Genomic DNA, 12,050 nt, shown 5'->3' with positions numbered 1-12,050 from the left:
ATATATATATATATATATATATATATATATATATATATATATATATATATATATATATAGATATATATATATAAGGGTGAAGTCGATGTCTCTAATCCACTCTAAACTGCCGTGTAAAGTTCTCGTTTATTATGAAAGTTTATACAAGCAGGATGTTTTTTCTCTTTAAAACTATTAATATAAATAAATTAATGCAAAACTAGACAGACAGGTTGAATAGATTTTGAGAATACAAATTTGTCTAATTGCGTTCCCAGACGTTACATGGTCTGGTGTTTGCCAGGACGCGGTGGCACAGAGGTTTAACCCGTCAGGTAACTAAGACAGTGTTAGCTATGTCATTTTGTTCTGAAGACGTTTCGCTCACTAGGGCCTTTATCAGTTTCCAAGTGAATTTGTAACGTCTCTGATGGCGTAGCGTCTTCACAGGGAAATTGCGTCATCTCGCATTAAGCGTCTTATGGCAAGTTTCAATACGTTTCCTTAACGGTGAAAAATTTATTGCCAAATTATTCATACATATGCATATTACATATTCATATAAATATGGTAAAAATCACCCTAAAACACGTGTATGAATATCACTCAACACCGAAAAATAGCAGAAAAAATAATCAAGCTCTTTCGCGTATTTTCCCGAACATCCTCAGATCCGAGAACACATTTTGCTCAGGTGTTTATTCAGTTATTTTTCAGCGTGCGTGTGTGTGACTTTTTAGTTTATATATATATATATATATATATATATATATATATATATATATATATATATATATATATATATATATATATATGTCGTGCCGAATAGGCAGAACTTGCGATCTTGGCTTAAATAGCAACGCTCATCTTGCCATATAGGACAAGTGAAAATTTGTGTATGCAATAATTTCGCCAAAATCATTCTGAACCTAACGAAAAAAATATATTTCACTGTGTTTGTTTAGTATTAAATTATTATAAACAAATCTAAAATATATTTAGTTGGGTTAGGCTAAAATAAATTGTTCTTGTTATAATAAGGTTAGGTAAGTTTTCTAAGATTCTTTTGGTGCAAAATTAAAAAATTTTACATTAACATTAATGAAAAAAATATCTTTAAACGTACAAGAGAAATTTTTAGAAAGGACTTAATTTTAAATGAGTTCTTGCTAATTGACCAGTTTTACATATTCGGCACGACATTATATATATATATATATATATATATATATATATATATATATATATATATATATATATATATATATATATATATATATATATATATATATATATTACACATATATACATACATACACACATTATTATGCCTGCCTCTCTTCAGACACTGTCTTTATATTCTCTTATCCTTATTATGTGTCTGTTGTTCCTTGCTTCTCAAACTTCTCAGTCTCTCTCTTTTCTGCTCCCTTCCTCTTCTATCTTCTTTCTCTTCACTCTGTTTTCTTTCAGTTCTCCTTTCCTTTCTCCTGTTTTTCCCCCCTCCCTCTCATCCTTCCCTCTGTTCTTTCATGCCTCCCTCTTCCCACCCTCAAAGCCTCACAGAGCAGCGACTATATCCAATAATCCCAATTTTTTCGGGCATTTAATCCCCTATCCTGCGCCTGGTATTCCTCTTAAGACAGGCTTCACATGTCTGTCACTCTCATTACTCTGTTTACAACTTCTTTCACTCCTAAATCTCCTTTAGGTGTGTAATTAAATAAAAATCCAGTTATGAACAAGTAATAACTTTGGCGATTAGGACGTAAGAAGTGAGTCAAAGGCTCCTTTATCACGGGCTTCTTCTCAGGCTTCTTTTTTAAGGTTCCTTCCGAGACTCCTTGTATTAAAATGCTCCTTTTTCTCAGGTTCTAACATAGACGCACGTTTGGTGGTGTTCGGATGCTTTAATTTTTTTGCTGGGAGCCTGCTAGAAGGAAATACTGAGATTAAGGCTTTATTGTTTGTGTGATGCTGGGATTCGTAGCTAGGATAATTGTGCTAGGATCACGAGCGTGCATGTGGGTGCGTGTATGTGGGGGAGAGAATGTCCTCCTGTATTTTCACTCGCATATGTGTACCTGTGTCTAATTAAACTAACCACTACTATTGTCTCCCTTCACTCCCCTTTCTATCTTTCGTGCCACAAAAAACTACCCCACACTACTTTCTACTACCACTGCTACTTCCACTACGAGCATTACCTCTACCACTACTTCACCACTTCCTTCATTCTTCTTCTCTTTGTCCCGTCCCTGTGCCCCTCGCCTATATAAACTGGCTCCCTCACTCTCGTGTGTTAGTGTGACTTGTAAATGGACCAAGTTGGAAAGAAACCTCATAAGCTTCTCTCTATGTGCGGGTTGTATTCCAGTCACGGTATTGTGCCTTTTTCTTTCTTTACCTACCTTCCACACCCATGCCATCCACACCCACACCCTCAACATGCACGCCCTCAACACCCACGCCCTCAACACCCACGCCCTCAACACCCACGCCCTCAACACCAATGTCCTGCACCCCAATCTCCCGCCTCAACAGCCTCGCCACCAGCACACTTGACATAGATTACTCCAGCGTGACCTACGGTCTGTCGAGATTAATAGAATGATCTTCTGATCCCGATCGTACGAATTTAGCAGCCAATTTGATTTTCGGATCTGAGATCAGATCCCCTGTCAGGTCCAATTTGTGGGACATGATTTTGGAGGCGTAGTTGTCCAATGTTGTATATCAAACGGCATTTGGATATATTTTTTGCCTTCCGACTTTACTCAGTCCATAAAAAATTAATAACTGATGACATCAGAAAAAATTTTACTGAAATATAATAATAATAATAATAATAATAATAATAATAATAATAATAATAATAATAATAAATAGATACAAAACCAAATAATAATACACAAATAAAATAAGAAAAAATCATGCATAGATACAGTATGCAAGAGACTCAGAGGAGATATGGTCACAATATACAAAATACGTGGAGGTAGTGATGTAGTTAATGAAAGACAAAATGAATAAGGTCGAATTTTGTAGGTAACACGTCGAACACCAGAAGAACACGTGTATTTTTCATTTGGGAAGCACTAAACCTGTAAGAATTATTCTGTATGTGGGTAACGGCAGATAACATGATTTGATCCATGGGATAAGGTCGCTCCAGTTCCTTAAAACTCTTTCAGTCCACCTACTTTAAGGGAAGACAATGAGAACTTCACTGACGAGTAAATCCTACATGAAGCTAAACCCGTGTGGGTCACTTAGCTGTAGGTGCAATAGAGGCTCGATCCTCCGTCCTCTAATCGTTTCCAGGTTCCCAAATACCTCGAGTCTCGTTGATAGCCTTCCTATTTAAATAGATCAACATACACGAGGTTGCGTATGCATCGCATAGCTCGATTGGCTATTAAGAGGCTAGAGAATGCCAGGAGCTGGAGCTCGATGTTCACAAACACAGCTCTACGAGGATCAAAGCCCGGCTGACGGGAAAGCCGCAGGCAGGCTGGTGCCACCTCACTAAAGTCGGCACCACACACACGTAGAATTTCGCTAGACTTGAACGTCTGTATGAGCGTAAGCGAATGTTTAGATCACTCACTCACACACACACACACACACACACACACACACACACACACACACACACACACACACGTGAACGTTTCGACGACATTCACTAACATTTTGACAGCATTCGAAAACTTACCTCAATCTCAAACGCTCCAATCGCATTCACAAATCTTTTAACGGCATTCAAAAAAATCTTTGATCCCCCCATTTACAACGTTTTATGCCTATTCTCAAGATATTTAACCAACGTTTACTTAAAAACCGTATTCGTGTTCAGCAGACTGGACAAAGTTTTAAAAATTTCAGTTATCCCGAAGTTTTTCAGTTTTAGGGTAAACGCCAGAAAACTGTCACACTTGAGTGTGAAGGTCATGGCAGTTTAAGATTTTGAGTTTTGAGGTTTAAGATAAAAAAATCAGCAAATTCATTTTAAGTTAAAACTTGCTGAAGAGGAATATATAACATGGACGAATTTGAACTCTCTTATGTGGTACTTTTGGAATACATACACATACATACTTATGTATACCTAAGTATAAATATGTATGCATTCCGAAAGTCTCGCATAAAACTGAGTTAAAATTTGTCCATGTTTTTAATCTCTCTTCAACAGGTTTTGACTTTTAAAAACAAAAAATTCTGGTGATTTTATGATTTGCGTCAATTTTTCTGAAGGAAAATTCTGGTAGAGCATTAATTATGAGGTATTATTAACTGTGTTCAACAATGTCCTCTTTTAAGGTTTATAATAAATACCAGAAATTGCTGTCCACTGCTTTCGTGCCAGAAAAAAAAAATTGATGCATTTCCAAATGCTGTGGTTTGTATTTCTGCTGACCGGGTCCTCAAACTTCAAATTCATTTTACGAAACATCTTAGAGAGGACGGATCTATCAATCTCTCCACCCAAAAAAAAAAAAATAGCTATATTCCTCCCTCCTAGCTTCGTCTAGTTCCCTGTTACACTGTTTATTATCACTGTTTCTAGTATTTAGAAAACCTCTCTATAAAAACTATCTCATGTGTATATTTTCGTTAATCTCGTGTTTTTTTCGCATTTTAATACTGTAGATGGTTTAATGTTTTATTGCTTTTAATAAAATATTAATATGTTTGTTTCTAGACATTAAATCATAACTATGATTGAATTTCCACCGAAACTTTGATGAGAATGCAGTGCAAGATTTTATATATATATATATATATATATATATATATATATATATATATATATATATATGTCGTGCCGAATATGTAAAACTGGTCAATTAGCAAGAACTTATTTAAAATTAAGTCCTTTCTAAAATTTTCTCTTATAAGTTTAAAGATATATTTTTTTGATTAATGTTAATGTAAAAATTTTTAATTTTGCACCAAAAGGAACTTAGAAAACTTACATAACCTTATTATAACAAGAACAATTTATTTTAGCCTAACCCAACTAAATATATTTTAGATTTGTTTATAATAATTTAATACTAAACACAGTGAAATATATTTTTTTCGTTAGGTTCAAAATGATTTTGGCTAAATTATTGCATACACAAATTTTCACATGTCCTATATGGCAAGATGAGCGTTGCTATTTAAGCCAAGATCGCAAGTTCTGCCTATTCGGCACGACATAATATATATATATATATATATATATATATATATATATATATATATATATATATATATATAAGGTAAAAATGGTAAAAAGGCTTCGAGGAAGAATATTTGGATTACTTCCCGAAGCCATTTGAATATTCCACTTCCCCTACCACCCCATTTTTTTTTACCATGAGGTATATTTTATTAAATATGGTACACAAGATTTAAAAGATACATTGGTGTTACAAAGATGACATATACAGAACACGAGGTTTGAAGTACATAATGTTAAGCGTTGTCACAGACTGAAGAGCGAGAATCTTATCCAGCTCCTCAGACATGGGACATGTACCCAGGATACAGCAGGAAGTACCTTTCTGAACAACAGCACTGTCTCACTGGAATAAAAGACTATCCGCCCTGGAATCCCTAGTCATCCTGTTGAGGTTTCGCCAAACTCCTTGAAGAACTTAGATGCACTGCTTCCCCATGGGCGAAGGGTCTTCGATCCTATATGAACAATCATATAATGATGGGCAAGTTTACCGTATTTTCTAGACTTTTGGGACTCCCTGAAACTAGCAACTGCTCTTCGTTTTTCCCTGATGTATTGGAGATGGGTATCAGCCAGTGTAATATGTGTGTGTAGTCCCACACCACCGGTTTGCCGTCTGTCCAGGCTTAGAGGGGTTATCTGGACGCTATTGGTTGCAATCAGGTTTGCATAGTTGAGGTGATTCCCTTATTGCTGGGCATCTGGCTGTTATGAGGCTCCTCTTGATGATCTTGTTAACCTATTCATGCCTTGCAATCTTCTCCCTTGGATCTACGGCAAACAAGGCCATGGAACCTGAATCAGTCTGCCGTTTCACTGCCGCAAATACACCTGTGTTCGGCGAGAATAAGGGCGGCAAGGCTAAGGGCAACACTAATGCAGATGGTCTGTGGATCGAGACTTGTGCCAGGGGAGGAACTGGGAACCGGCAACATGAAGTTCCCTGCATGAGGAGCTCTCACAGCTATGAGGTGGGCTCCATCCTTCCCCGCATCCCCCCCCCCCGCAAACAGAGAGAGAGAGATACTTAGGAAATAACTTTACATAATAATTGGAGTCTGACTCAGCCAACTGGTGCTGAATGAGAGCAGAAGTTGGTGGTGGTGTTAGCAGTTGTATAGTTGTGATGGTGGTGGTGTTAGCAGTTGTATAGTTGTGATGGTGGTGGTGTTAGCAGTTGTATAGTCGTGATGGTGGTGGTGTTAGCAGTTGTATAGTCGTGATGGTGGTGGTGTTAGCAGTTGTATAGTCGTGATGGTGGTGGTGTTAGCAGTTGTATAGTTGTGATGATGGCGGTGTTAGCAGTTGTATAGTTGTGATGATGACGGTGTTAGCAGTTGTATAGTTGTGATGATGACGGTGTTAGCAGTTGTATAGTTGTGATGATGGCGGTGTTAGCAGTTGTATAGTTGTGATGGTGGTGGTGTTAGCAGTTGTATAGTTGTGATGGTGGTGGTGTTAGCAGCTGTATAGTTGTGATGGTGGTGGTGTTAGCAGCTGTATAGTTGTGATGGTGGTGTTAGCACTCCTATAGTTGTGATGATGGTGGTTGTAGTAATAGTGTTAGTGATAGAGTAATTAGCAGTTGTAGTTATGGTCTTGATAGTGAGTGGTAGTGATACTGATGGTAGTCGTGACAAGAGTTGTTGCAACGGAGTATGTCCGTAGTGGTGTTCATAACAATGATAATAATGATGATGGTTGTGGTGAAACATGTAGTGGTGATGACAATTGGTGGTGGTGATTTAAGTGACAGTGAGAAGAAATGGGCTGGTGATGACAGAGGCCGAGTAATGATAATCAGAATATAGTGGTGGTGACAATGGTAATGGTGATAGTGGTGGTGGTGGTGACCGTGGTGGTAATTCTTGCGTCTTCTGAAGGTGACGTTTTAATATTTCAGTAACTAATGGAGGTCTTTACATATTCATTAGCAGATGAGAATTCCTTTGAACGGCTGGCGAAACTGGGGAGGTAGTGAGAGGAAGAATGAGTGGGGAGGAGTGAAGTAGAGGGCTAAGGGGAGAGAGGGAGAACGAGAGGGTTAAGGGAAGAGTGGGAGACTGAAAGAATTAAGGCGAGAGTGGGAGAATGAGAGTGCTAAGGGGAGAGTGGGAGTGATAAGGGAAGAGAGGGTGAATGAGACAGTTAAAGGGAGAGAGGGTGAATGAGACGGTTAAAGGGAGAGAGAAGAGGGACAAGGGGAATGAGAAAGAGGGGAAAAAGAAAGTGAGGGGAAAAGAAAGTGTGGGGAAAGAGAAAGTAGGGAAAAAAGAAAGACGGGGAAAGAGGAAGGAGGAAAAAAGAGGAAGAAAGAATAGGCAAAAGAGTGAAAAAAAGATGAAGAGGAAAGAGGAAAAATGAAGAAATAAAAGGGAGGAGGAAGAAGAGAGGGTGAAAAGATGTGAGAAAAAGGTAAAAAGATAGAAAAGGAAATAACTTAAAAAGGGAAACAGGGGTGAAAAACTGAAAATGAAAGAGAAGGGTACAGAGAAAAAGATTGAGAGGAGAGGAGGAAGAAACAAAAGAAAAAAAAGAGTAAACAAGAAGATGAAGGAAAGAAAACAAGGTATTACAAACACACACACACACACACACACACAGGAGGCAGGATCCATACATAGCTTTAAGCAGAGGTATGATAAAGCTCACGGTTCAGGAAGTGAGATCTAGTAGCGACCAGTGAAGAGGCGGGGCCAGGAGCTTAGACTCGACCCCTGCAACCTCAACCGAGTACAACTAGGTGAGTACACACACACACACACACACACACAGCTGTCCACCGTCTGCTCTTACCTTAAGTGGCTCACCAATACAGAAGAGGCGAGTTTGTTTGGTTTTGCACTTGGTGTTAATGCAGTGGTGGTAGTGGCAGTGGTGGTAGTGGCAGTGGTGGTAGTGGCAGTGGTGGTAGTGGCAGTGGCGGCGGCGGTGGTGGTGGTGATTGCCACGTTGTTGTTGTTGTGGCATCTCTAGCCAGTTAAAATTACCTTTCTCCTCTTTCTCTGTTCCCACACTTGCTGTTCCTACCTCACTCCCTTAAACAACACTCCTTTAACTACACTTCTCCCTTTACTTCCCCACTACCCACATCCCTCTCCCCTGCTTATCCCAATCACCTTCACAATTTCCCCAAACCTTCCACCAAAATACACCCCACCTCTCATCATCCATTTCCCCTCCTATCCACACACACACTTTCCTTCCCTCCCCCCCTCTCCTTCCTGTTTTCTACCCCTCTCACCCCTTTTCCTAGTCATCCTCATGTCCCCTCACTCTCCAACAACCTAATGCCTTCCCTCGGCTTCCATATATAAACAGAGCGCTAATGTATCCATCAGCGCAAAAGCCTCCACTGAGTAATTTCAAGTTCGTACCAGGGACCACTATGCATGGCCCGCTCTTGATAGGGGCCACAATGCATGGCCCGTTTGTGAGAGGGAGCCACATTGCATATTCCAATAACATCTGTGGTTCCAGTGCATTGTTCATTTCTGGTAAGGGCTCCACTGCATGGTTTGTTGGTCCCAAACCAATTGGCTCATACTAAGGGGCCCCAAGACCTCGTCCAAGTCTTGCTAGAGACTCAGAAGACCTGGCCCCTGCGAGATAGGGACCACAAACCCAGGCCACTTCGTGCTAGAGACCACATTATCTGGCCCCGCTCTCGCTAGGGCCCACAAAATCTGGTCCTACTAGCGTTAGGGACCACAAGACTTGGTCCCGCTAGGGACCCTGAGCACGAAACTGCTACTGCTGCCGGCGCCTTTGCAAGTGTAATTCAGCACCATGAAAAAACACAAACATACACATACACAAAGCGAAGTGTGAGATGGAATGTGTGTGTCGTCATAATTGAATGTAATCCAAACATTATGTTCCGTTTGTTCGTTGTGTTGTTGTTGGTAGTGGTGTTTTCTGGTAGTAGTGGTGTTTATGGTGGTAGTAGTGGTGTTTTCTGGTAGTAGTGGTGTTTTCTGGTAGTAGTGGTGTTTTCTGGTAGTAGTGGTGTTTTCTGGTAGTAGTGGTGTTTTCTGGTAGTAGTGGTGTTTATGGTAGTAGTGGTGTTTATGGTAGTAGTGGTGTTTATGGTAGTAGTGGTGTTTATGGTAGTAGTGGTGTTTATGGTAGTAGTGGTGGTGTTTATTGTGCTGCTGTTTATATTTATGGTAGTAATGGTGGTGTTAATGGTAATGGCGGTGTTTATGGTAATGGCGGTGTTTATGGTAATGGCGGTGTTTATGGTAATGGCGGTGTTTATGGTAATGGCGGTGTTTATCGTAATGGTGGTGTTATGGTAATGACGGTGTTTATGGTAATGGCGGTGTTTATGGTAATGGCGGTGTTTATGGTAATGGCGGTGTTTATGGTAATGGCGGTGTTTATGGTAATGGCGGTGTTTATGGTAATGGCGGTGTTTATGGTAGTGGTGTTATGGTGGTGGTGTTATGGTAGTGGTGTTATGGTGTTATGGTAGTGGTGTTATGGTGGTGGTGGTATGGTAGTGGTATGGTGGTGGTGGTATGGTAGTGGTGTTATGGTGGTGGTGTTATGGTAGTGGTGTTATGGTGGTGGTGTTATGGTGGTGGTGTTATGGTGGTGGTGTTATGGTGGTGGTGTTATGGTAGTGGTGTTATGATGGTGGTGGTGTTATGGTGGTGGTGTTATGGTGGTGGTGGTGTTATGGTGGTGGTGTTATGGTGGTGGTGTTATAGTGGTGGTGGTGTTACGGTAGTGGTGTTAGGGTGGTGTTATGGTGGTGTTATGGTGGTGGTGTTATGGTAGTAGTGTTATGGTGGTGGTGGTGTTATGGTGGTGTTATGGTGGTAGTGGTGTTATGGTAGTGGTGTTATGGTGGTGTTATGGTAGTGGTGTTATGGTGGTGTTATGGTAGTGGTGTTATGGTAGTGGTGTTATGGTGTTATGGTAGTGGTGGTGTTATGGTAGTGGTGTTATGGTAGTGGTGGTGTTATGGTAGTGGTGGTATGGTAGTGGTGTTATGGTAGTGGTGGTGTTATGGTAGTGGTGGTGTTATGGTAGTGGTGGTGTTATGGTAGTGGTGGTGGTATGGTAGTGGTGGTATGGTAGTGGTGGTATGGTAGTGGTGGTGTTATGGTAGTGGTGGTGTTATGATAGTGGTGTTATGGTAGTGGTGGTGTTATGGTAGTGGTGGTGTTATGATAGTGGTGTTATGGTAGTGGTGGTGTTATGGTAGTGGTGGTGTTATGGTAGTGGTGGTTTTATGGTAGTGGTGGTGTTATGGTTGTGGTGGTGTTATGGTAGTGGTGGTGTTATGGTAGTGGTGGTGGTATGGTAGTGGTGGTATGGTAGTGGTGGTATGGTAGTGGTGGTGTTATGGTAGTGGTGGTGTTATGATAGTGGTGGTTTATGGTAGTGTGGTGGTGTTATGGTAGTGGTGGTGTTATGGTAGTGGTGGTGTTATGGTAGTGGTGGTGTTATGGTAGTGGTGGTGTTATGGTAGTGGTGGTTTTATGGTAGTGGTGGTGTTATGGTAGTGGTGGTTTTATGGTAGTGGTGGTGTTATGGTAGTGGTGGTATGATAGTGATGGTGTTATGGTAGTGGTGGTGTTATGGTAGTGGTGGTGTTATGGTAGTGGTGGTGTTATGGTAGTGGTGGTGGTGTTATGGTGTTATGTGGTGGTGTTATGGTAGTGGTGGTGTTATGGTAGTGGTGGTGTTATGGTTGTGGTGTTATGGTAGTGGTGGTGTTATGGTAGTGGTGGTGTTATGGTAGTGGTGGTGTTATGGTAGTGGTGGTGTTATGGTAGTGGTGGTGTTATGGTAGTGGTGGTGTTATGGTAGTGGTGGTGTTATGGTAGTGGTGGTGTTATGGTAGTGGTGGTGTTATGGTAGTGGTGGTGTTATGGTAGTGGTGGTGTTATGGTTGTGGTGGTGTTATGGTAGTGGTGGTGTTATGGTAGTGGTGGTGTTATGGTAGTGGTGGTGTTATGGTAGTGGTGGTGTTATGGTAGTGGTGGTGTTATGGTAGTGGTGGTGTTATGGTAGTGGTGGTGTTATGGTAGTGGTGTTATGGTAGTGGTGGTGTTATGGTAGTGGTGGTGTTATGGTAGTGGTGGTGTTATGGTAGTGGTGGTATGGTAGTGGTGGTATGATAGTGGTGGTGTTATGATAGTGGTGGTATGATAGTGGTGGTGTTATGATAGTGATGGTGTTATGATAGTGATGGTGTTATGGTAGTGGTGTTATGGTAGTGGTGGTGTTATGGTTGTGGTGGTGTTATGGTTGTGGTGGTGTTATGGTTGTTTTGAATGAAGATCTGTCGTTCGCTGTCATACCCACACACACGTCAACTTCTACTTTCTTTGTTGTTCCTGTTGGTTGGTGGTAATAACAGTTATTGATTTGTTGTTCCTGTTGGTTGGTGGTAATAACAGTTATTGATTTGTTGTTCCTGTTGACTGGTGGTAATAACAGTTATTGATTTGTTGTTCCTGTTGGTTGGTGGTAATAACAGTTATTGATTTGTTGTTCCTGTTGGTTGGTGGTAATAACAGTTATTGATTTGTTGTTCCTGTTGGTTGGTGGTAATAACAATTATTGATTTGTTGTTCCTGTTGGTTCGTGGTAATAACAGTTATTGATTTGTTGTTCCTGTTGGTTGGTGGTAATAACAGTTATTGATTTGTTGTTCCTGTTGGTTGGTGGTAATAACAGTTATTGATTTGTTGTTCCTGTTGGTTGGTGTTAATAACAGTTATTGATTTGTTGTTCCTGTTGACTGGTGGTAATAACAGTTATTGATTTGTTGTTCCTGTTGGTTGGTGGTAATAACAGTTATTGATTTGTTGTTCCTGTT

General features: G+C 40.4%; 1 protein-coding gene across 1 annotated transcript in view; it reads right to left on the bottom strand.

The window, feature by feature from the left end:
• LOC128702653 (uncharacterized) overlaps positions 1–12,050 on the bottom strand; it is a 446,363-nt gene that overhangs the window by 307,929 nt on the left and 126,384 nt on the right. The window lies entirely within an intron of this gene.

Source organism: Cherax quadricarinatus, chromosome 79, assembly GCF_038502225.1.
Source record: "Cherax quadricarinatus isolate ZL_2023a chromosome 79, ASM3850222v1, whole genome shotgun sequence".
NCBI classification, from domain to species: Eukaryota; Metazoa; Arthropoda; class Malacostraca; order Decapoda; family Parastacidae; genus Cherax; species Cherax quadricarinatus.
Note: the sequence above shows the minus strand (reverse complement) of the source record. Positions and strands in the feature narration are given on the sequence as shown.